At 39.2% G+C, this 24,006-nt stretch overlaps 1 pseudogene; it reads right to left on the bottom strand.

Annotated features, from left to right (window-relative positions):
- Positions 1-18,908: 18,908 nt before the first annotated feature.
- LOC119532636 lies at positions 18,909-20,363 on the bottom strand (annotated as a pseudogene).
- Between the last annotated feature and the right edge of the window lie 3,643 nt (positions 20,364-24,006).

Raw genomic sequence — 24,006 nt, 5'->3', positions numbered from 1 at the left:
TCTAGCTCTGAGTTTCAGGTGTAACACAGATACCCAATGTTTCAGAGAACAATCAGGTTATACACAAAGGGATCAACATTTCAGAGTTTGGAGATAGCCATTACAATTCAGGAATAGATTTGACTGCTGTAAGAGCTTACAATCTAGGGACCATTACAATAATCATTTCCCTGTTAGGCTGTGCTCTAAGATATAATTCTGAATTTACACATTGTAGTTAGTCTATACTGGTGAGGCATTATAGTGTTTGCCTTGGTTTCTGGCATACTTCACTCAAAATGCTATCTAGAGGATCCATTCACCTCGTTGCATGTCTCACAGCTTCACTCCTTCTCATAGTTGCTCAATATTCCATTGTATGAATACACCACAGTTCACCATTCTGTTCCTCACTCAGTGTACCCTTAGGCCACCTCCACCCATTGCAAATCATGAATACTGCCTCCATAAACACCAGTGTGCAAATGTCCATTCATGTCTCTCCTCTCGGATCTTCCAAATACATACCCCATAATGAGGTTGTAGGACCTTATGGCCCCACATACTTAGCTTCTTGTGGAGCCACCACAGTGACCTCCAGAAAGGCTACCCCATTCTGCCTCCTCATCAACAGTAAACAGGTACATCCCTCTCTCCATGTTTTCTCCAGCACTTTTACCTCTATTTATATTTTTTCCTACAATCTTACAGAGATATATTCACATAACATACAACCATCCACAGTGTACAATCAGTTGTTCACGGCATCACCACATAGTTGTACATTTATCACCACAGTCAGCACCTGAACATATTGATTATTATGAAAAAGTGTTTTGTGTTTTTTTTGGTGAATAATAAAAAAGATAAGAAAAATAAAAATAAAATGTCATACAATACAGTATAATAGTAAGGACAAAAACAATACCACTAGCAAGAATCCCATATCTCTCCCTTATATCCCCCTTGCATACACATTTAACTTTGGTATATTGCTTTTGTTACATTTAATGGAAGCTGTGCCAGTTTGAATGTACTATGTTCCCCAAATGCCATTATCTTTAATGCAATCTTGTGGGGCAGACATTTTAGTGCTGATTAGATTGGAATTCTTTGAGTGTTTCCATGGAATGTGCCCCACTCAACTGTAGGTGATAACTGATGAGATATTTCCATGGAGGCATGGCCCCACCCATTCAGGATGGGCCTTGATCAGTGGAGCTATATAAATGAGCTGACAGGCAGAGGGAACTCAGTGCAGCTGTGAGTGATGTTTTGAAGAGGAGCTACAGCCAAGAGGGACACTTTGAAGAAAGCACAGGAGCTGCAGGTGAGAGAAAGTTTGAAGACAGCCATTAAAAGCACTCTTGCCCTGGAGAAGCTGAGAGAGGACAAATACCCCAAGTGCAACTGAGAGTGACATTTTTGAGGAACTGCAGCCTAGAGAGGAACATCCTGGGAGAAAGCCATTTGGAAACCAGAACTTTGGAGCAGATGCCAGCCATGTGCCTTCCCAGCTAACAGAGGTTTTCTGGACACCATTGGCCATCCTTCAGTGAAGGTACCCGATTGTTGATGTGTTACCTTGGACACTTTATGGCCTTAAGACTGTAACTGTGTAACCAAATAAACCCTTTTTATAAAAGCCAATCCATCTCTGGTGTTTTGCATCCCAGCAGCATTAGCAAACTAGAACAGATTTTGGTACCAGAGAAGTGGGGTGCTTTTGCTGCTGAGTTTGCAAATACCAAACATGTTGGAGTGGCTTTTTAAATGGATAAGGGGAATATTCTGGAAGAATTGTGAGGAGCTTGATAGAAAAGGCCTAACCTGCTTTGAAGAGACCATTTGTGGAAATATGGACTCTAAAGATATTTCTGACGAGGCCTTGAACAGAAATGCTGAATGTGTTGTTGCAAACTGGAAGAAAGGTGATCCTTGTTTTAAAGTGGCAGAGAATTTGGCAAAATTGAGTCCTGGTGTTAGATGGAAGGAATAATTTGAAAGCGACAACCTGGAATACTTAGCTGAGGAGATCTCCAGACTACGTGTGGAGGATGTACCCTAGCTTCTCCTTGCAGCTTACAGTAAAATGCGAGTGGAGAGAGATAAACTTAAAACTGAACTCTTCGGTTCAAAGAAACCAGAAGCTGATGGCTTGGAAAATCACAGGCTTTCAGGGGGTGGAATCCCAGAAGCTACAGCCCATAGTGAGGATGTAACCAAACATGGAACCCAGCCACCATTTCAGTACAAGCCAAGATTGGAAAAGGAGTTAAGCAGAAAGGATTTGTGGAAAGTCCTATTGTCTGACAGCTTTGACCCCTGTGTGCTTCATGTGAAACCAACAGAATTTTTGCAAGATCTTTATAGACAGAGCTGCTGCTGGTCTGGACTGGAGGGGATAGACAAGGAACAAATTGAAGGAAAATTTTCTTCAAAGACAGAGCCATGGAAGTTGAGGTCTGGAGTCAAGAGGTCTCGGGCTGGGAGAGTGGAGCAGCCCACACTCACGGAAAGGGTGAGTTTGCCCTGCCTTTCGCTTCAATGTTCAGGAAATGTCCTGCCACCTCAAGCCCCAAAGAGGGTGGAGCACATTCCCAGGGAATTGGGGAGAGCCTGGCTGCCACCACATTGTTCTGAAGGGGTTGAGCATGTGCCCCAGAGATGGAAGGGAATCCGGGAGCTGCCCCGATATTTGAGGAGGGTGGGGCTGAGAAGGTGGTCTCCCCAATGTTGGAGCACTCATCACAGCATTTGGAGAGGAAAGGGCTGCCACAAAGGCCCTTAGGAAGGGTTAGACTCCCACTCTCTCAAGCCCCAAGGATGCAACATCGTTCTGTAAATGACTCCCAGACTTTGAAATCTAATGGAGTTTGTCCTGAGGGTTTTAGGAACTGTTTTGGTCCTGTTAACCTTGTTTTCCTTACTGTTTCTCTTTATGGCAATGGGAATGTTTATCCTATGAATGTCCCTCCTTTGTATATTAGAAGCAGATAACTTGTTCTAAGTTCACAGATCCACAGCTAAAGGAAAATTATGCCTTAAGACTGATCATGCCTATAACTGATTTTGATGGGATCTTGTACTTAACTATTGTTACTGAAATGATTTAAGTTTTTTTGATATTGTGGTGGGATGAATGTATTTTGTATATGGAAAGATAATTTCATTTTGGGGTCCAGGGGATGGAATGTGCCAGTTTGAATGTATTTTGTCCTCCAAACGCCATTATCTTTGATGCAATCTTGTGAGGCAGACATTTTAGTGCTGATTAGATTGGAATTCTTTGAGTGTTTCCATGGAATGTGCCCCACCCAACTGTAGGTGATAACTCTGATGAGATATTTCCATGGAGGCGTGGGCCCACCCTTTCAGGGTAGGCCTTGATCAGTGGAGCTATATAAATGAGCCAACAGGCAGAGGGAACTCAGTGCAGCTGTGAGTGATGTTTTGAAGAGGAGCTACAGCCAAGAGGGACACTTTGAAGAAAGCACAGGAGCTGCAGGTGAGAGAAAGTTTGAAGACAGCCATTAAAAGCACTCTTGCCCTGGAGAAGCTGAGAGAGGACAAATACCCCAAGTGCAACTGAGAGTGACATTTTTGAGGAACTGCAGCCTAGAGAGGAACATCCTGGGAGAAAGCCATTTGGAAACCAGAACTTTGGAGCAGACGCCAGCTACGTGCCTTCCCAGCTAACAGAGGTTTTCCGGACACCATTTGCCGTCCTTCAGTGAGGGTACCTGATTGTTGATGTGTTACCTTGGACACTTTATGGGCTTAAGACTGTAACTGTGTAACCAAATAAACCTCTTTTATAAAAGCCAATCCATCTCTGGTGTTTTGCATCCCAGCAGTATTAGCAAACTAGAACAGAAGCATATTGGAATGTTACTGTTCACCATAGACTCCAGTTTGCTTTGATTGTGTTTTTTCCCAAATACCATCCCTTTTTCAACACTCTGTATGGTTGACATTCATTTGTTCTCCCATGTGAGAACATTCTTATATTTGTACATTTAGCAACAGTCATTGGCCACTCCAGTATTTGCCAAGCTATAGAGTCCCAGTCTTCATCATCGATCTTTATCTCTGTTGTCATACATTCCCCTATCCCACCTCTTTCAGCTTTATTCACAGACATCTTTGTTCCATGTACTTACAATATTGTGCTACCATCACACAGTATTATACTATCTATTTCTGGATCCATACAGTCAATCCTGCTGAACATTTCTGTAGTCCTTCAGCATCAAATGCCTGATCTCTACCCTCTTTCTACCTCCTGGTAGCCTGTGTTATCAGCTTTTAACTCTCAAAGTTTGCTCATTAGTGTTATTTTATATTAGTGAGACCATACAGTATTTGTCCTTTTATTTCTGGCTAACTTCACTCAATGTAATGTCCTCAAGGTTCATCCAGGTTATTATATGTTCCATGTCTTTGTTCTGTCTTACAGCTGCATAATATTCCATCATGTGTATATACCACAGTTTGTTTATCCACTCGTCCATTGATGGACATTTGGGCTGCTTCCATCCCTTGGCAATTGTGAATAATGCTGCAATAAACATCAGTTTACAAATGTCTGTTTGTGTCTTAGCTTTTAGTTCCTTTGAGTATATACCTAGCAATGGAATAGCTGGGTCATATGGCAAATCTATACTTAGCTTCCTGAGGAACCTCCACACTGTCTTCCAGAGTGGTTGCACCATTCTACATTCCCACCAACAATGAATAAGTGTGCCTGTTTCTCCACATCCTCTCCAGCACTTGTAATTTTCTGTTTTTTGGATACTGGCTATTCTGGTAGGTGTGGGATGATATCTCATTGTGGTTTTGATTTGCATTTCCCTAATAGCCAGTGAAGTTGAGCATTTTTTCATATATTTTTGAGCCATTTGTATTTCCTCTTCAGAAAAGTGTCTGTCCATGCCTTTTGCCCATTTTTTAATTGGGTTGTTTGTCTTTCTGTTGTTGAGTTGTAGGATTGCTTTATATATTCTGGATATTAAACCCTTATCTGATATGTGGTTTCCAAATATTGTCTCCCATTGTGTAGCCTGCCTTTTTACTTTTCTAACAAAGTCCTTTGATGTACAAAAGTGTTTGATGTTGAGGAGCTCCCATTTGTCTACTTGTTCTTTGGTTGCTTACACTTTTAGTGTAAGGTCTAGGAAACCACCTCCTATCACAAGATCTTAAGATAGTGCCCTACATTTTCTTCTAAGAGTCTTATGGTCTTAGCGCTTATGTTTAGGTCTTTGATCCAATTAGAGTTAATTTTTGTATAAGGTGTGAGGTAGGAGTCCTCTTTCATTCTTTTGGAAACGGATATCCAGTTCTCCAAACACCATTTATTGAAGAGGCTGCTCTTTTCCAGTTGATTTGGCTTGACTGCCTTATCAAAGATCAATTGTCCGTAGATGCAAGAGTCTATTTATGAACACTCAATTCGATTCAGTTGATCGGTATCTCTGTCCTTATGCCAGTACCATACTGTTTTGAGCACTGTAGCTTTGTAACATGCTTCAAAGTCAGGTAGTGTGAGACCTCCCACTTCGTTCCTCTTTCTCAAGATATTTTTGGCTATTTGGGGTGCCTTGCCCTTCCAAATAAATTTGGTTATTGGTTTTCCTATTTCTGCAAAGTTAAGTTGTTGGGATTTTAATTGGTATTGCATTGAATCTATAAATCAGTTTAGGTAGAGTTGATATCTTAATTATATTTAGTCTTCCAATCCATGAACACAGTATATTTTTCCATTTCTTTAGGTCCTGTTCAATTTCTTTTAGCAGTTTCTTGTAATTTTCTTTGTATAGGTCTTTTGTGGCCTTCGTTAAGTTTATTCCTAAATACTTGATTCTTTTGGTTGCTATTGTAAATGGAATTTTTTTTTTTAACTTCTTCCTCTTGTTGCACATTACTTGTGTATAAGAACACTACAGATTTTTGCATGTTGATCTTGTAGCCTGCCACTTTGCTGTATTCATTGATTAGCTCTAATAGCTATGCTGTGGATTTTTCTGGATTTTCTACATATAGAATCATGTCATCTGCAAACAGTGGAAGTTTTACTTCTTCCTCTCCAATTTGGATGCATTTTATTTCTTTTTCTTGCCTGATTGCTCTACTTCCAGTACAATGTTGAATAGTAATGGTGGCAGTGGGCATCCCTGTCTTGTTCCAGATTTTAGAGGGAAAACTTTCAGTCTCTCCCCATTGAGTATGATGTTAGTTGTGGATTTTTCATATATTGCCTTTATCATATTGAGAAAATTCCCTTCTATTCCTATCCTTTGAAGTGTTTTGATCAAGAAAGGATGTTGAATTTTGTCAAATGCCTTTTCTGCATCTATTGAGATGATCATGTTTTTCTTTTGCTTTGGTTTATTGATGTGGTGTATTACATTAATTGATTTTCTTATGTTGAACCAGCCTTGCATACCTGGAATAAACCCCACTTGGTCGTGGTGCTTCATTCTTTTAATGTGCTGCTGGATTCAATTTGCAAGTATTTTGTTGAGGATTTTTGCATCGATATTCATTAAAGAGATTGGTCTATGGTTTTCTTTTTTTGTAGTATCTTTGTCTGATTTTGGTATTAGGGTGATGTTGGCTTCATAGAATGAATTGGGTAGTTTTCCCTCCTTTTCAATTTGTGTGAGCAGGATTGGTATTAATTCTTTCTTGAATGCTTGGTAGAATTCACATGTGAAGCCTTCTGGTCCTGGGCTTTTCTTTTGAGGGAGCTTTTTGATGACTGACTCAATCTCTTTGCTTGTGATTGGTTTGTTGAGGTCGTCTATTTCTTCTCAGGTCAGTGTTTGTTGTTTATGCTTTTCTAGGAAGTTGTCCATTTCATGTAAGTTGTCCAATTTATTAGCATATAGTTGCTCATAGTATCTTCTCATTATCTCCTTCAGGGTCAGTATTTATGTTTCCTTTCCCGTTTCTGATTGCATTTATTTGCATCCGCTCTCTCTCTCTCACTCTTTTTTTTTTTTTTTTTTGTTAGCCTAGCGAGGGGTCCATCAATTTTGTTGATTTTCTTCAAGAACCAGCTTCTGGTTTTGTTGATTCTCTCTATTGTTTTCCTCTTCTCAGTTTCATTTATTTCTGCTCTGACCTTTGTTATTTCTTTCCTTCTGTTTGCTTTGGGGTTTATTTGCTGTTCTTGCTCTGGTTCTTCTAGGTGGAGAGTTAATTCCTCAATTTTTGCTCTCACTTCTCTTCCATGCAATTTTATCACATTTTTATCCTTGTGTAACCATTACCAAAATAGGATACTCAACTGTTCCATAACCACAAAACTCTCATGTCATCACTTTATACCTATACTCATCCCCATTCTCAATCTTTAACTCTACCAACCACTAATCTGTTCTCCATCTCTTTAGTTATGCTATTTCTTAATGTTATATAATTGGAATCATGCAGTCTGTATTTTGAGATTGACTTTTGTCTCTCAGCATAATTTCCTTTAGGTTCATTCAAGTTGTTGCATTTATCAATAGTTCACTCCTTCTTATTGCTGAGTAGTATACCACAGTATGGATGTACCACAGTTTGTTTAACCATTCACCCATGAAGGATATTTGAGTAGTTTCTAGTTTGGGGATATTATGAATAAAGCTACTATAAAGTTATCTTCAAATTCCTGCATGAAAATAAGTCCTCATTTCTCTGGAATATAAGTCTAAGAGTGCAAGTGCTGGGTCATAGGTATACCAATTTTTAGTTTTGAAAAAAAAAAAAACCTGTCAAACTATTTTCCAGAGTGGCTGTAACATTTCACATTCCCCCCAGCAATGTATCAGTGATTCAGTTTCTGCATCTCCTCACTAGCATTTGGTATTATTACTATTTTTCACTTTAACATTTTTGATAGGTATGTAGTGATATTTTATTGTAGTTTTTTTTTTTTTTTTTTTACTGAACATTCATTATATTTCTCTTTCTAAATAATATGGTTCAAAAAAACACACATATAAAAAAAATAGAAAACTTTTACTTAAAACAAGTCCAATTGAGTGGGTAGGGCTGACTCCATCCCATCCTTCTTTCCATGTCCACGGAGTTGGAACCATATCAGACAGTGAGCACTAACACACACTTTGCCTTTCCTGGTGAGCATAAATGAAGTTCCTGGAACATAAACGAACTTCTCTGAACTGAGAGAGACAAATAAAGTTTTACAAGATATAGGTGCTTTATGTTCCCAGTTTTAAAAATAAGACAAGTGAGAAATATTTAATAAAAGTAACTGGGGAGGCGGGGCAAGATGGCAGACTGGTGAGCTGTAAGTTTTAGTTACTCCTCCAGGAAAGTAGGTAAAAAGCCAGGAACTGCGTGGACTGGACACCACAGAGCAATCTGTCTTTGGGAATACTTCATACAACACTCATGAAAATGTCGAACTGCTGAGATCAGCGAAATCTGTAAGTTTTTGCGGCCAGGGGACCCGCGCCCCTCCCTGCCAGGCTCAGTCCCGTGGGAGGAGGGGCTGTCAGCTCCGGGAAGGAGAAGGGAGAACTGCAGTGGTAGCCCTTCTCAGAAACTCATTCTACTGATTCATACTCCAACCATAGATAGACTGAGACCAGACACCAGAGAATCTGAGAGCTGCCAGCCCAGCAGAGAGGAGACAGGCATAGAAAAAAAAAAAATAACGCGAAAAACTCCAATAAAAGCAGAGGATTTTTGGAGTTCTGGTGAACACAGAAAGGGGAAGGGCGGAGCTCAGGCCTTGAGGTGTATATGCAAATCCCGAAGAAAAGCTGATCTCTCTGCCCTGTGGACCTTTCCTTAATGGCCCTGGTTGCTTTGTCTATTAGCATTTCAATAACCCATTAGATCTCTGAGGAAGGCCCCCTTTTTTTTTTTTTTTTTTTAATCCTTTTTTCTTTTTCTAAAACAATTACTCTAAGAAGCCCAATACAGAAAGCTTCAAAGAATTGCAATTTGGGCACGTCAAGTCAAGAGCAGAACTAAGAGAGCTCTGAGACAAAAGGCAATAATCCAGTGGCTGAGAAAATTCACTAAACACCACAACTTCCCAAGAAAAGGGGGGGTGTCTGCTCACAGCCACCATCCTGGTGGACAGGAAACACTCCTGCCCATCGCCAGCCCCATAGCCCAGAGCTGCCCCAGACAACCCAGTGTGACGGAAGCGCTTCAAATAACAGGCACACACCACAAAACTGGGCGTGGACATTAGCCTTCCCTGCAACCTCAGCTGATTGTCCCAGAGCTGGGAAGGTGGAGCAGTGTGAATTAACAAAGCCCCATTTAGCCATCATTTGAGCAGACTGGGAGCCTCCCTACACAGCCCAGAAGACCAGAACTGCCCTGGGGGGACGGCACTCACCTGTGACATAGCACAGTCATCCCTCAACAGAGGACCCGGGGTGCACAGCCTGGAAGAGGGGCCCACTTGCAAGTCTCAGGAGCCATACGCCAATACCAAAGACTTGTGGGTCAGTGGCAGAGACAAACTGTGGCAGGACTGAACTGAAGGATTAGACTATTGCAGCAGCTTTAAAACTCTAGGATCATCAGGGAGATTTGATTGTTAGGGCCACCACCCCTCCCCAACTGCCCAGAAACACGCCCCACATACAGGGCAGGCAACACCAACTACACACGCAAGCTTGGTACACCAATTGGACCCCACAAGACTCACTCCCCCACTCACCAAAAAGGCTAAGCAGGGGAGAACTGGCTTGTGGAGAACAGGTGGCTCGTGGACGCCACCTGCTGGTTAGTTAGAGAAAGTACTCCACGAAGCTGTAGATCTGATAAATTATAGATAAGGACTTCAATAGGTCTACAAACCCTAAAAGAACCCTATCAAGTTCAGCAAATGCCACGAGGCCAAAAACAACAGAAAATTATAAAGCATATGAAAAAACCAGACGATATGGATAACCCAAGCCCAAGCACCCAAATCAAAACACCAGAAGAGACACAGCACCTAGAGCAGCTACTCAAAGAACTAAAGATGAACAATGAGACCATAGTACGGGATATGAAGGAAATCAAGAAGACTCTAGAAGAGCATAAAGAAGACATTGCAAGACTAAATAAAAAAATGGATGATCTTATGGAAATTAAAGAAACTGTTGACCAAATTAAAAAGATTCTGGACACTCATAGTACAAGACTAGAGGAAGTTGAACAACGAATCAGTGACCTCGAAGATGACAGAATGGAAAATGAAAGCATAAAAGAAAGAATGGGGAAAAAAATTGAAAAAATCGAAATGGACCTCAGGGATATGATAGATAATATGGAACGTCCAAATATAAGACTCATTGGTGTTCCAGAAGGGGAAGAAAAGGGTAAAGGTCTAGGAAGAGTATTCAAAGAAATTGTTGGGGAAAACTTCCCAAATCTTCTAAACAACATAAATACACAAATCATAAATGCTCAGCGAACCCCAAATAGAATAAATCCAAATAAACCCACTCCGAGACATATACTGATCACACTATCAAACACAGAAGAGAAGGAGCAAGTTCTGAAAGCAGCAAGAGAAAAGCAATTCACCACATACAAAGGAAACAGCATAAGACTAAGTAGTGACTACTCAGCAGCCACCATGGAGGCGAGAAGGCAGTGGCACGATATATTTAAAATTCTGAGTGAGAAAAATTTCCAGCCAAGAATACTTTATCCAGCAAAGCTCTCCTTCAAATTTGAGGGAGAGCTTAAATTTTTCACAGACAAACAAATGCTGAGAGAATTTGCTAACAAGAGACCTGCCCTACTGGAGATACTAAAGGGAGCCCTACAGACAGAGAAACAAAGAACAGAGAGACTTGGAGAAAGGTTCAGTACTAAAGAGATTCGGTATGGGTACAATAAAGGATATTAATAGAGAGAGGGGAAAAATATGGCAAACATAAACCAAAGGATAAGATGGCCGATTCAAGAAATGCCTTCACGGTTTTAACGTTGAATGTAAATGGATTAAACTCCCCAATTAAAAGATATAGATTCGCAGAATGGATCAAAAAAAATGAACCATCAATATGTTGCATACAAGAGACTCATCTTAGACACAGGGACACAAAGAAACTGAAAGTGAAAGGATGGAAAAAAATATTTCATGCAAGCTACAGCCAAAAGAAAGCAGGTGTAGCAATATTAATCTCAGATAAAATAGACTTCAAATGCAGGGATGTTTTGAGAGACAAAGAAGGCCACTACATACTAATAAAAGGGGCAATTCAGCAAGAAGAAATAACAATCGTAAATGTCTATGCACCCAATCAAGGTGCCACAAAATACATGAGAGAAACACTGGCAAAACTAAAGGAAGCAATTGATGTTTCCACAATAATTGTGGGAGACTTCAACACATCACTCTCTCCTATAGATAGATCAACCAGACAGAAGACCAATAAGGAAATTGAAAACCTAAACAATCTGATAAATGAATTAGATTTAACAGACATATACAGGACATTACATCCCAAATCACCAGGATACACATACTTTTCTAGTGCTCATGGAACTTTCTCCAGAATAGATCATATGCTGGGACATAAAACAAGCCTCAATAAATTTAAAAAGATTGAAATTATTCAAAGCACATTCTCTGACCACAATGGAATACAATTAGAAGTCAATAACCATCAGAGACTTAGAAAATTCACAAGTACCTGGAGGTTAAACAACACACTCCTAAACAATCAGTGGGTTAAAGAAGAAATAGCAAGAGAAATTGCTAAATATATAGAGACGAATGAAAATGAGAACACAACATACCAAAACCTATGGGATGCAGCAAAAGCAGTGCTAAGGGGGAAATTTATAGCACTAAACGCATATATTAAAAAGGAAGAAAGAGCCAAAATCAAAGAACTAATGGATCAACTGAAGAAGCTAGAAAACGAACAGCAAACCAATCCTAAACCAAGTAGAAGAAAAGAAATAACAAGGATTAAAGCAGAAATAAATGACACAGAGAACAAAAAAAACAATAGAGAGGATAAATATCACCAAAAGTTGGTTCTTTGAGAAGATCAACAAGATTGACAAGCCCCTAGCTAGACTGACAAAATCAAAAAGAGAGAAGACCCATATAAACAAAATAATGAATGAAAAAGGTGACATAACTGCAGATCCTGAAGAAATTAAAAAAATTATACGAGGATACTATGAACAACTGTATGCCAACAAACTGGATAATGTAGAGGAAATGGACAATTTCCTGGAAACATATGAACAACCTAGACTGACCAGAGAAGAAATAGAAGACCTCAACCAACCCATCACAAGCAAAGAGATCCAATCAGTCATCAAAAATCTTCCCACAAATAAATGCCCAGGGCCAGATGGCTCCACAGGGGAATTCTACCAAACTTTCCAGAAAGAACTGACACCAATCTTACTCAAACTCTTTCAAAACATTGAAGAAAATGGAACACTACCTAACTCATTTTATGAAGCTAACATCAATCTAATACCAAAACCAGGCAAAGATGCTACAAAAAAGGAAAACTACCAGCCAATCTCCCTAATGAATATAGATGCAAAAATCCTCAACAAAATACTTGCAAATCAAATCCAAAGACACATTAAAAAAAATCATACACCATGACCAAGTGGGGTTCATTCCAGGCATGCAAGGATGGTTCAACATAAGAAAATCAATCAATGTATTACAACACATTAAAAACTCGAAAGGGAAAAATCAATTGATCATCTCAATAGATGCTGAAAAAGCATTTGACAAAATCCAACATCCGTTTTTGATAAAAACACTTCAAAAGGTAGGAATTGAAGGAAACTTCCTCAACATGATAATGAGCATAGATGAAAAACCCACAGCCAGCATAGTACTCAATGGTGAGAGACTGAAAGCCTTCCCTCTAAGATCAGGAACAAGACAAGGATGCCCGCTGTCACCACTGTTATTCAACATTGTGCTGGAAGTGCTAGCCAGGGCAATCCGGCAAGACAAAGAAATAAAAGGCATCCAAATTGGAAAAGAAGAAGTAAAACTGTCATTGTTTGCAGATGATATGATCTTATATCTAGAAAACCCTGAGAAATCAACGATACAGCTACTAGAGCTAATAAACAAATTTAGCAAAGTAGCGGGATACAAGATTAATGCACATAAGTCAGTAATGTTTCTATATGCTAGAAATGAACAAACTGAAGAGACACTCAAGAAAAAGATACCATTTTCAATAGCAACTAAAAAAATCAAGTACCTAGGAATAAACTTAACCAAAGATGTAAAAGACCTATACAAAGAAAACTACATAACTCTACTAAAAGAAATAGAAGGGGACCTTCAAAGATGGAAAAATATTCCATGTTCATGGATAGGAAGGCTAAACGTCATTAAGATGTCAATTCTACCCAAACTCATCTACAGATTCAATGCAATCCCAATCAAAATTCCAACAACCTACTTTGCAGACTTGGAAAAGCTAGTTATCAAATTTATTTGGAAAGGGAAGATGCCTCGAATTGCTAAAGACACTCTAAAAAAGAAAAACGAAGTGGGAGGACTTACACTCCCTGACTTTGAAGCTTATTATAAAGCCACAGTTGCCAAAACAGCATGGTACTGGCACAAAGATAGACATATAGATCAATGGAATCGAATTGAGAATTCAGAGATAGACCCTCAGATCTATGGCCGACTGATCTTTGATAAGGCCCCCAAAGTCACTGAACTGAGCCATAAAGGTCTTTTCAACAAATGGGGCTGGGAGAGTTGGATATCCATATCTAAAAGAATGAAAGAGGACCCCTACCTCACCCCCTACACAAAAATTAACTCAAAATGGACCAAAGATCTCAATATAAAAGAAAGTACCATAAAACTCCTAGAAGATAATGTAGGAAAACATCTTCAAGACCTTGTATTAGGCGGCCACTTCCTAGACTTTACACCCAAAGCACAAGCAACAAAAGAGAAAATAGATAAATGGGAACTCCTCAAGCTTAGAAGTTTCTGCACCTCAAAGGAATTTCTCAAAAAGGTAAAGAGGCAGCCAACTCAATGGGAAAATATTTTTGGAAACCATGTATCTGACAAAAGACTGATATCTTGCATATATAAAGAAATCCTGCAACTCAATGACAATAGTACAGACAGCCCAATTATAAAATGGGCAAAAGATATGAAAAGACAGTTCTCTGAAGAGGAAATACAAATGGCCAAGAAACACATGAAAAAATGTTCAGCTTCACTAGCTATTAGAGAGATGCAAATTAAGACCACAATGAGATACCATCTAACACCGGTTAGAATGGCTGCCATTAAACAAACAGGAAACTACAAATGCTGGAGGGGATGTGGAGAAATTGGAACTCTTATTCATTGTTGGTGGGACTGTATAATGGTTCAGCCACTCTGGAAGTCAGTCTGGAAGTTCCTTAGAAAACTAGATATAGAGCTACCATTCGATCCAGCGATTGCACTTCTCGGTATATACCCGGAAGATCGGAAAGCAGTGACACGAACAGATATCTGCACGCCAATGTTCATAGCAGCATTATTCACAATTGCCAAGAGATGGAAACAACCCAAATGTCCTTCAACAGATGAGTGGATAAATAAAATGTGGTATATACACACGATGGAATACTACGCGGCAGTAAGAAGGAACGATCTCGTGAAACATATGACAACATGGATGAACCTTGAAGACATAATGCTGAGCGAAATAAGCCAGGCACAAAAAGAGAAATATTATATGCTACCACTAATGTGAACTTTGAAAAATGTAAAACAAATGGTTTATAATGTAGAATGTAGGGGAACTAGCAGTAGAGAGCAATTAAGGAAGGGGGAACAATAATCCAAGAAGAACAGATAAGCTATTTAACGTTCTGGGGATGCCCAGAAATGACTATGGTCTGTTAATTTCTGATGGATGTAGTAGGAACAAGTTCACTGAAATGTTGCTATATTATGTAACTTTCTTGGGGTAAAGTAGGAACATGTTGGAAGTTAAGCAGTTATCTTAGGTTAGTTGTCTTTTTCTTACTCCCTTGTTATGGTCTCTTTGAAATGTTCTTTTATTGTATGTTTGTTTTCTTTTTAACTTTTTTTTCATACAGTTGATTTGAAAAAAGAAGGGAAAGTTAAAAAAAAAAAAAAAGAAGACAAACAAGGATTAAAAAAAAAAAAAAAAAAAAAAAAAACGATGTAGTGCCCCCTTGAGGAGCCTGTGGAGAATGCAGGGGTATTCGCCTACCCCACCTCCATGGTTGCTAACATGACCACAGACATAGGGGACTGGTGGTTTGATGGGTTGAGCCCTCTACCATAAGTTTTACCCTTGGGAAGACGGTTGCTGCAAAGGAGAGGCTAGGCCTCCCTGTATTTGTGCCTAAGAGTCTCCTCCTGAATGCCTCTTTGTTGCTCAGATGTGGCCCTCTCTCTCTGGCTAAGCCAACTTGAAAGGTGAAATCACTGCCCTCCCCCCTACGTGGGATCAGACACCCAGGGAAGTGAATCTCCCTGGCAACGTGGAATATGACTCCCGGGGAGGAATGTAGACCCGGCATCGTGGGATGGAGAACATCTTCTTGACCAAAAGGGGGATGTGAAAGGAAATGAAATAAGCTTCAGTGGCAGAGAGATTCCAAAACGAGCCGAGAGATCACTCTGGTGGGCACTCTTACGCACACTTTAGACAACCTTTTTTAGGTTCTAAAGAATTGGGGTAGCTGGTGGTGGATAACTGAAACTATTAAACTACAACCCAGAACCCATGAATCTCGAAGACAGTTGTATAAAAATGTAGCTTATGAGGGGTGACAGTGGGATTGGGAATGCCATAAGGACCAAACTCCACTTTGTCTAGTTTATGGATCGATGTGTAGAAAAGTAGGGGAAGCAAACAAACAGACAAAGGTACCTAGTGTTCTTTTTTACTTCAATTGCTCTTTTTCACTCTAATTATTATTCTTGTTATTTTTGTGTGTGTGCTAATGAAGGTGTCAGGGATTGATTTAGGTGATGAATGTACAACTATGTAATGGTACTGTAAACAATCGAAAGTACAATTTGTTTTGTATGACTGCGTGGTATGTGAATATATCTCAATAAAATGATGATTAAAAAAAAAAAAAAAAAAAAAAAGAAGGGAAAGTTAAAAAAAAAAAAAGAAAAAGAAAAAAGACAAACAAGGAAAAAAAAAAAGGATGTAGTGCCCCCTTGGGGAGCCTGTGGAGAATGCAGGGGTATTCGCCTACCCCACCTCCATGGTTGCTAACATGACCACAGACATGGGGGACTGGTGGTTTGATGGGTTAAGCCCTCTACCATAAGTTTTACCCTTGGGGAGACGGTTGCTACGGGGGAGAGGCTAGGCCTCCCTGTATTTGTGCCTAAGAGTCTCCTCCTGAATGCCTCTTTGTTGCTCAGATGTGGCCCTCTCTCTCTGGCTAGGCCAGCTTGAAGGGTGAGGTCACTGCCCTCCCCCCTACGTGGGATCAGACACCCAGGGAAGTGAATCTCCCTGGCGGCGTGGAGTGTGACTCCCGGGGAGGAATGTAGGCCCGGCATCGTGGGATGGAGAACATCTTCTTGACCAAAAGGGGGATGTGAAAGGAAATGAAATAAGCTTCAGTGGCAGAGAGATTCCAAAACGAGCCGAGAGATCACTCTGGTGGGCACTCTTGGGCACACTTTAGACAACCTTTTTTGGGTTCTGGAGAATTGGGGTAGCTGGTGGTGGATGCCTGGAACTATTAGGCTACAGCCCAGAACCCATGAATCTCGAAGACAGTTGTATAAAAATGTGGCTTGCGAGGGGTGGCAATGGGATTGGGAATGCCATGGGGACCAGACTCCACTTTGTCTAGTTTGTGGATGGATGTGTAGAAAAGTAGGGGAAGGAAACAAACAGACAAAGGTACCCAGTGTTCTTTTTTACTTCAATTGCTCTTTTTGACTCTAATTATTATTCTTGTTATTTTTGTGTGTGTGCTAATGAAGGTGTCGGGGATTGATTTAGGTGATGAATGTACAACTATGTAATGGTACTGTAAACAATCGAAAGTACAATTTGTTTTGTATGACTGCGTGGTATGTGAATATATCTCAATAAAATGATGATTAAAAAAAAAAAAAAAAAAGAATGTAGGGGAACTAGCAGTAGAGAGCAATTAAGGAAGGGGGAACAGTAATCCAAGAAGAACAGATAAGCTATTTAACGTTCTGGGGATGCCCAGAAATGACTATGGTCTGTTAATTTCTGATGGATATAGTAGGAACAAGTTCACAGATATGTTGCTATATTATGTAACTTTCTTGGGGTAAAGTAGGAACATGTTGGAAGTAAAGCAGTTATCTTAGGTTAGTTGTCTTTTTCTTACTCCCTTGCTATGGTCTCTTTGAAATGTTCTTTTATTGTATGTTTGTTTTCTTTTTAACTTTTTTTTTTCATACAGTTGATTTAAAAAAGAAGGGAAAGTTAAAAAAAAAAAAAAAAGAAAAACAAGGAAAAAAAAAATGTAGTGCCCCCTTGAGGAGCCTGTGGAGAATGCAGGGGTATTCGCCTACCCCACCTCCATGGTTGCTAACATCACCACAGACATAGGGGACTGGTGTTTTGATGGGTTGAGACCTCTACCATAAGTTTTACCCTTGGGAAGACGGTTGCTGCAAAGGAGAGGCTAGGCCTCCCTATATTTGTGCCTAAGAGTCTCCTCCTGAATGCCTCTTTGTTGCTCAGACGTGGCCCTCTCTCTCTGGCTAAGCCAACTTGAAAGGTGAAATCACTGCCTTCCCCCCTACGTGGGATCAGACACCCAGGGGAGTGAATCTCCCTGGCAACGTGGAATATGACTCCCGGGGAGGAATGTAGACCCGGCATCGTGGGACGGAGTACATCTTCTTGACCAAAAGGGGGATGTGAAAGGAAATGAAATAGGCTTCAGTGGCAGAGAGATTCCAAAACGAGCCGAGAGATCACTCTGGTGGGCACTCTTACGCACACTTTAGACAACCCTTTTTAGGTTCTAAAGAATTGGGGTAGCTGGTGGTGGATACCTGGAACTATCAAACTACAACCCAGAACCCATGAATCTCGAAGACAGTTGTATAAAAATGTAGCTTATGAGGGGTGACAATGGGATTGGGAAAGCCATAAGGACCAAACTCCACTTTGTCTAGTTTATGGATGGATGTGTAGAAAAGTAGGGGAAGGAAACAAACAGACAAAGGTACCCAGTGTTCTTTTTTACTTCAATTGCTCTTTTTCACTCTAATTATTATTCTTGTTATTTTTGTGTGTGTGCTAATGAAGGTATCAGGGATTGATTTAGGTGATGAATGTACAACTATGTAATGGTACTGTAAACAATCGAAAGTACGATTTGTTTTGTATGTCTGCGTGGTATGTGAATATATCTCAATAAAATGATGATAAAAAAAAAAAAGTAACTGGAACAGAGAAAGCTTTAGGAGTTATAACCATTCTTTCTAGAGACTTACACTCACTGCAATCAGATAGCATCAAACAAGTAAAACAAATAAACAAGCAAAAGTTAAACTGGGGTTAATAGGCATATATGTAAAAAAGAAATCCAATCTGCTCAATTGGAGAAAAATGGCCGTTTTAATCCAACTGAAAGATATGCCAATAATGTGCATTAAATCTTGTGTACCCATGCATTTGAGTAACGTGAAAGCTTTGTTAGAAGGTGTTGCTAAGGTGTTAATAATAGGGTGGTATGGGGAATCCTGTATTTTATGGATGATTGCTCTGGAAACCTACAACTTCTCTAATAAAATTTAAAATAGAGTGTGTGGTAGTGAGAAAAGCAAAAGGTGCTTAGATTCCACAGTACCTGATCAAACAAAACAATTTACAAAAAATTAAAATTACCAAATGACACTAAAAAATAAATATTTCATCATTTTGATGAACATATACATATATAGTCTAGTTCTTGGGGCTATAGCTATCTAAAAGTGGGAAATCACTATCCAGAGGTGCAGGAGCAAGTTCACATTAATAAAACAGTATGGCTTCACTAGCTTCAGCTTCAGGAAAAGCTTACTTTCAGTTGGTTCTGGGTCCAGGCTGCTATCCAGAAGAAGCTCATCAACTTCTATGGGTTTATCTACAGAGGACGTAACTTCTGATTTTTCTGTACTCCCCTGTGTAATAGCAGAAGTGGGGTTCCCATCGAGGAATCCAAGAAATAGAAAGGCAGTTTACTGCCTTGGGTTTAGATCTTCCTTCTTCTGAAACTGGCTGAACTACATTTTTCTTGGTAGTTTCCAATTCATTATTCTCTGAATCAACCAGCAGATCTGGGTCTATGCTAAACTGTCTTCCTGACAGCATGGCTTGGAAGTCCTCTCAACTGCAATCAGTACTGTCAAGATAATACATCTCAACCTCTCCTAAAAGATTCAAGTTATCACTCAAAATGGAATCCATCACGGTCACAGGATCATCTGTTGTCAGACGGAGCCATTTAGCTGGGCAGCACTACACATGAGTGGGCTGGTGACATCACTGGCTGTAATTAGGGATTCTCTGGCTGGTTCACACTGATCCCCACTCTGAATAACAGGTATACTCATCTTCATTCTCATCTTCAACAATATCAGCACACTGGCTAGGTTGGAAGGATCAGATATAGCCTCCTCATTAGTTTCTAAAATAACTGGGATATTTTCTTCATCTGCATTATCACCAATAACAGCACAAATAATGATGTCATCGGAAATTCCCTTCCTTATTTTGAAACCTTCAGTCCTACTGCGTGGAATTTCATGATGGTGATATCAGATCAGCTGGTTCTTTGACTACGTGCTGAAACATATTCTTTTGGGCTACATTAAGTGTTTAGAAGTAGAGGCCTTTTATGTTTTAAACTGACAAGTTGGTTTATTCTGAACCAATGTAACAATACACTGGACAATCTTTCAAATGACTTGTTGCTGTTGTACATGTTTTGCTAGTAAGCCTGTCACTTCCTTCCAAAGGGACTCATCCTCACTTTTCAATTCAGAAATCCTGGACTCAAAAGTCTCTTGTTTTATTTGAACCTTCTGAAGACTACTTATAATTTTTGTTAAATCTTCCTGACAAATTTTATTTTCTAGTTTTGAAGATGAAACTTTCCTTTTAATGTTTTCCAACAAGTTATCTGGCCTTGAAGTAAGGATGCTGGAATTCAACTAGGTCATCTTGTTCCCACTTTACAATTCCAAAGTCAATATGTACTACTTTACAGAAACCATACATATTCAGTTGCCTCACCAAGTTCGCCATGTTAATGTGCTTGAAGTATTTGGGAAGAATTCCTTTTGCAAATCTTTGTTTACCCAAAACCAGAAAAGTTTGGCCATTCTTGCCCCAGCTTGTGAACTTGGTGGTATTCATTGTAGTTTTAATTTGCATTTCTTTAATGACTAACAGTGTTGAACATCTTCTTATGAGTTTATTGACCATCTCTATTTCCTCTTAGTGAAATGTCTGAGCATGTCTTTTATCGATTTTTAATTGAATTTTTACATTTTGAGCTTGAGAGTTCTTTATATATTCTAAATACACCCAGCCACTATTTTTAATCAGCTTCTATAACATTTGAGGGGAAAATGTCATGAAAAGTCTCTATCTCACTGAACCACATTAATACTCCTCCCTCTTTAGAAGAACCGTCTATATCAATTCCAATCCAGCTGTCTTGAGAGAGGAATACTCTTGTGTGTGTGTGTGGGGGGGCAGGCTGCCACCCCAGTTTTCAAGAATGAGTGTCTGTTCTTCATTCTTTTTTCTAGGCTTTTGTTATCAGAGCCACAAACACAGCTGCAATAATGTTGATATGGAAACTTTTTCCACTTCAGGAGTTCAGTTTTTCTGCTATTATGAATAATGGGTTTACTTCTAGATTGTCAATTCTATTCCATTGATCTCTGTCTACCTTCGTGCCAGTAACCACGCCATCTTGATTACTGTAGCTTCCCCATAAATTTTGAAATTGAGAAGTGTGAATCCTCAAACTTATTTTTTTTCAAGATTCTTTTGGCTATTTTTGATCTTTGAATTTCCATATGAATTTTAAGATCAACTTTTCCATTTCTGCAAAGAAGCCAGTTGGGGGTTTTGATAGGAATAGCGTTGAATCTGTAGATCAATTTGGAGAGTATTGTCATCTTAATCTTAAGTATTCTGATCCATAAACATGGGATGTCTTTCCATTTATTTAGGTCTTCTTTCGCTTCTTTCAAAGTTTTATAATTTTCAGAGTATAAGTTTTGCACTTCTCTTGCTAAATTTATTCCTAAACATTTTATTCTTTTTGATGCTATTATAAATGTCTTGACTCAGTTTTGATAAATTCTGCTTTCTTAGGTATTTGTCCATGTCATCAGAGTTTTCCAGTTTATTGTCATGAAGTTGCTGACAATAGCCTGGTATCAGGGCTCAATCAGAAAAACAGAATCACTAAGAGTTATACATTATGACAATTACTGCAAGGAATTGGTTTGTGTGATTGTAAACTAATTGCTGACAAGGTAAGTTTGGAATCCTGAATCTGTAGGCTGTCAGAAAGGGCAGGCTGGAACTCCGGGGCACAAGCTGAAGCAAGTCCACAAGTGGAATTTCTTCTCCCTCAGGGAACCTTCAGTTGTGCTCTTAAGGCTTTTTAACTTTGTCCATGGAGATTATCTAGAATAATCTTCCATACTTAAAGTTAACTGATTATGGGGTCTGAATAAGATCTATAAAATACCTCCCCAATAACACCTAGGCTAGTGTTTGATTGAATACCTGGGGACTAGAGCCTAGCCAAGCTGACACATAAACTCGACCATCACAAACCTTTTTTTTTTTTTTTTCCCAATACCTACCATTTATAAATTCTTTTTCATTTCTAATATTACTTATTTGTGCTCTCCCTTTTTCTTGATCAATCTTGCCCGGGATTTTTCTATGTTATTAGTCTTTCAAAGAACAAATTTATGGTGTTTGATTATCTCCCTTAAAGCTTATTTTCTATTCCATCAGTTTTTGCCCTCTCTGAAACAGTTCCAAAGCCACGTAGAAATTGGTGGCAATTACAGAAGGCCACACTTCAAATTCTAGGCTTGTTTTTTTTTCTTGTATGGAGGATGAATTTGGACTGTATACCTATGTGAGAGCCAGTCATACTTAACTAATTCCTTAGGGAAGATAAAATTTCCCCTCCACCTACTGCCAAGGTTTGAGATTGAGTTATTTTTGTAGTCCCATGTGCATGTGTATGTGTGCACACACGTGTGTAGTGGCAGGGAACTGGGAGTGAATTTACTTATTTTTAATTAATAAATTTACCACTTAGGAGTTTTAGGTTTACAGAAAATTGAGCAGATAGGATAGAGTTCCCACATACTCCTTTCACTCTCCACTCACAGTTTAACTTAATGTCTTGCATTAGTCATACATTTGTTACAACTGATGCTCCAATATTCATTACTGGGAGTTAATATACCACTTGGGGAATGAAGGAATTTGGGGGGTGATGGAAATGTTTTGTATTTGTGAATTTACTTTTGACTTGTCCTTAAACTGAGATTGGTCCTTTATGGTTCCAATTTTTTGAAGCAGAGGGTTTTCTATTACATATCTCATTATGGGTGGGTCCTGGGCTTCTCTCCTGTTCACTGTACTCCATGAGACTTGAAAACTGTAATTCACTCAATGACAAAAGGTAGTTTCCAATAATGGATACACCAGTGAATACAATTCCACGTGCTCTCACAATATTTTAGTCAACAGGTGGTCTGTGTTCTCTCCCTCAGAATATGGGTTGGCCTCAGTGACTTGCTTATGGACTATAAGGCAACAGAAGGGACCCTGTATGACTTTTGAGGCTAGATTAGAAAAGGTGATACACTTTCTGGTTCTGACTTTGGAGTGCTGGCCCTTCAATCTAGCCACTGTACTATGAGGAAGCCCAAACCAGCCCACGCAAAGAACACATGTGCATAGGAACAGAGACTCCATCCGATAACCAACATCAACTGCCAGACATGTGATTCCAAATGATTCCGGCCCCAGGCTTCAAGCAGCCCTAGCTGATCTTAAGGAGAGCAGAGAGAAGCCATTTCTGCCCAGCCCTGCCCAAACTGCAGATTTGTAAGCAAAATAAATGCTGTCATTGCTTTAAACTACTAAATATAGAGGCGGTTTATTATGCACTCATAATAACTGCAACATATGGGTTTGGCAAATGCCCTCAAAATGAAAGCTGGATTCAACATGCTGCTCACCTCTCTGTGTTGTCACTTTGTCTTAGTTTTTGGCCTCTGAGAGTTTCTTACCAAACTTGCCAGCACTTTAGTGCATGTGAAATGTTTTAAATATTTAACCAAGCATTTTCAATCTGAGAGTAGGTTAGCACACCTAGTCCAACATGCTGCTGGAAACTAAGGCCCTCTTTTGCTTTTTTTTAAAAATTATCTGTACAGGGAAATTGTAGGGTGTATATATGTTACTAGAATAAAAGTTAAAAACAAAACCAAACCACAGACTATACAACAAAGTGAACTCTAATGTAAACCATGGACTACAGTTGGTAGTAAAATTATGTTGTTTCATCAACTATAACAAAGGAACCATATGAATGCAAAGTGTGAATAATGGGGAAAGCTGTGTGAGGGGCGGTATATGGGAATTCTGCATTTTCTGTATGATTTTTCTGTAAACCTACAACTTCTATAATAAAAAAAATTAAAAAAAAAAATCTTTACAAGATTTGTTTTTAAAGATGTCTTACACTTGAAATGGTATTGTCATAACCTCAGAACTAATGACTTAATCTGTGTTAAGTTTTGTCCTTTACTGATTCTATTAGATGCCCAATACAAACATTGTTTGAGGTCATTTAAAGCTAATATATTTTCTCTGAACAGTATTTTGTAATTCAAATAAAGTTGCTGAAAGAGCGTTCCCAGATGGTCTTCCCAAAGGCTTGAATATATAATAATTCTCTCAATCACAAGAAATAATTTTCAGGAGAAAAGGTCCACCATTATATTTA

This window comes from Choloepus didactylus, chromosome 4 (assembly GCF_015220235.1).
Source record: "Choloepus didactylus isolate mChoDid1 chromosome 4, mChoDid1.pri, whole genome shotgun sequence".
Taxonomy (NCBI): domain Eukaryota; kingdom Metazoa; phylum Chordata; class Mammalia; order Pilosa; family Megalonychidae; genus Choloepus; species Choloepus didactylus.
Note: the sequence above shows the minus strand (reverse complement) of the source record. Positions and strands in the feature narration are given on the sequence as shown.